Raw genomic sequence first — 2,746 nt, forward strand, 5'->3', positions numbered from 1 at the left:
CTGGGAGGCACCGGGGGCGGTCCCGGGGAGGGCTGGGAGGCACCTGGGTTCCGTGCCGGGGCCGGCAGCGTCGTCCGGGTCCGGTCCCGGGGCGGGCAGCGAGGTACCGGCGGCCGGTCCCGCGGCGGTCTGGGAGGCACGGGGGACGGTCCTGGGGCGGGCTGGGAGGCACCGGGTGCGGTCCCGGGGAGGGCTAGGAGGCACCGGGGGCGGTCCCGGGGAGGGCTGGGAGGCACCGGGGGCGGTCCCGGGGAGGGCTGGGAGGCACCGGGGGCGGTCCCGGGGCGGGCAGCGCCGTCGGGATCCGGTCCCGGAGCGGGCACCGCGGCACCGGGGTTCCGTGCCGGGGCCGGCAGCGCCGTCCGGGTCCAGTCCCGGGGCGGGTATCGAGGTACCGGCGGGCGTTCCCGCGGCGGTGTGGGAGATAGCGGGGCTCGGTCCTGGGGCGGGCTGGGAGGCACCGGGGGCGGTTCCGGGGAGGGCTGGGAGGCACCGGGGGCGGTCCCGGGGAGGGCTGGGAGGCACCGGGGGCGGTCCTGGGAATGGCTGAGAGGCACCGGGGGTGGTCCCGGGGAGGGCTGGGAGGCACCGGGGGTGGTCCCGGGGAGGGCTGGGAGGCACCGGGGTTCCGTGCCGGGGCCGGCAGCGCAGTCCGGGTCCGGTCCCGGGGCGGGCAGCGAGGTACCGGCGGCCGGTCCCGCGGCGGTCTGGGAGGCACGGGGGTCGGTCCTGGGGCGTGCTGGGAGGCACCGGGGGCGGTCCCGGGGAGGGCTGGGAGGCACCGGGGGCGGTCCCGGGGAGGGCTGGGAGGCACCGGGGGCGGTCCCGGGGAGGGCTGGGAGGCACTGGTGGCGGTCCCGGGGAGGGCTGGGAGGCACCGGGGTTCCGTGCCGTGGCCGGCAGCGCCGTCCGGGTCCGGTCCCGGGGCGGGCAGCAAGGTACCGGCGGCCGGTCCCGCGGCGGGCTGTGTGATAGCGGGGGTCGGTCCCGGGGAGGGCTGGAAGGCACCGGGGTTCCGTGCCGGGGCCGGCAGCGCCGTCCGGATCCAGTTCCGGGGCGGGCAGCGAGGTACCGGCGGCCGGTCCCGCGGCGGTGTGGGAGATAGCGGGGGTCGGTCCCGGGGAGGGCTGGAAGGCACCGGGGGCGGTCCCGGGGAGGGCTGAGAGGCACCGGGGGCGGTCCCGGGGAGGTCTGGGAGGCACCGGGGGCGGTCCCGGGGCGGGCAGCGCCGTCGGGATCCGGTCCCGGAGCGGGCACCGCGGCACCGGGGTTCCGTGCCGGGGCCGGCAGCGCCGTCCGGGTCCGGTCCCGGGGCGGGCAGCGAGGTACCGGCGGCCGGTCCCGCGGCGGTGTGGGAGATAGCGGGGCTCGGTCCTGGGGCGGGCTGGGAGGCACCGGGGGCGGTTCCGGGGAGGGCTGGGAGGCACCGGGGGCGGTCCCGGGGCGGGCAGCGCCGCCGAGGTTCGGACCCTGCAGCAGGGCACCGGAGGCCGGTCCCGGAGCGGGCACCGCGGCACCGGGGTTCCGTGCCGTGGCCGGCAGCGCCGTCCGGGTCCGGTCCCGGGGCGGGCAGCAAGGTACGGGCGGCCGGTCCCGCGGCGGGCTGTGAGATAGCGGGGGTCGGTCCCGGGGAGGGCTGGAAGGCACCGGGGGCGGTCCCGGGGAGGGCTGAGAGGCACCGGGGGCGGTCCCGGGGAGGGCTGGGAGGCACCGGGGGCGGTCCCGGGGAGGGCTGGGAGGCACCGGGGGCGGTCCCGGGGCGGGCAGCGCCGCCGAGGTTCGGACTCTGCAGCAGGGCACCGGAGGCCGGTCCCGGAGCGGGCACCGCGGCACCGGGGTTCCGTGCCGTGGCCGGCAACGCCGTCCGGGTCCGGTCCAGGGGCGGGCAGCGAGGTACCGGCGGCCAGTCCCGCGGCGTGCTGGGAGGCACCGGGGGCGGTCCCGGGGAGGGCTGGGAGGCACCGGGGTCGGTTCCGGGGCGGGCAGCGCCGTCGGGATCCGGTCCCGGAGCGGGCACCGCGGCACCGGAGGCCGGTCCCGGAGCGGGCACCGCGGCACCGGGGTTCCGTGCCGGGGCCGGCAGCGCCGTCCGGGTCCAGTCCCGGGGCGGGCAGCGAGGTACCGGCGGCCGGTCCCGCGGCGGTGTGGGAGATAGCGGGGGTCGGTCCCGGGGCGGGCTGGGAGGCACCGGGGGCGGTCCTGGGGAGGGCTGGGAGGCACCGGGGGCGGTCCCGGGGAGGGCTGGGAGGCACCGGGGTTCCGTGCCGGGGCCGGCAGCGCCGTCCGGGTCCGGTCCCGGGGCCGGCAGCGAGGTACCGGCGGCCGGTCCCACGGCGGGCTGGGAGATAGCGGGGGTCGGTCCCGGGGAGGGCTGGGAGGCACCGGGGGCGGTCCCTGGGCGGGCAGCGCCGCGGCATTGTTGCAGTTTATCTTGATCTGATTTCTGATACCTCTGATTCGCCTTTAAAGAGCAGTTTCCCTCACTTCTAAACATACGAATTTAGTTACTGGATTTTTCTGTCTCATGTTGCAATCGTATTTTCTGATTGCTCCTAGTCAGGCTTTATTTCCTTGTAAAGCTTTTAAAAAGGCTTTGTTGGGACATACATTTCTTTTTTTGTGGGAGTGGGAACATGTCCTATTAAAAATCCATAATTCCCATAAAATATCCAGCCTGACAAGACACTTGTTATATTTGTAAGAAATTCCCTGAGATCTGGGTGAATTTTTCTTCTGTAGTCATAAC

Source organism: Strix aluco, chromosome Z (genome assembly GCF_031877795.1).
Source record: "Strix aluco isolate bStrAlu1 chromosome Z, bStrAlu1.hap1, whole genome shotgun sequence".
Taxonomy (NCBI): Eukaryota; Metazoa; Chordata; class Aves; order Strigiformes; family Strigidae; genus Strix; species Strix aluco.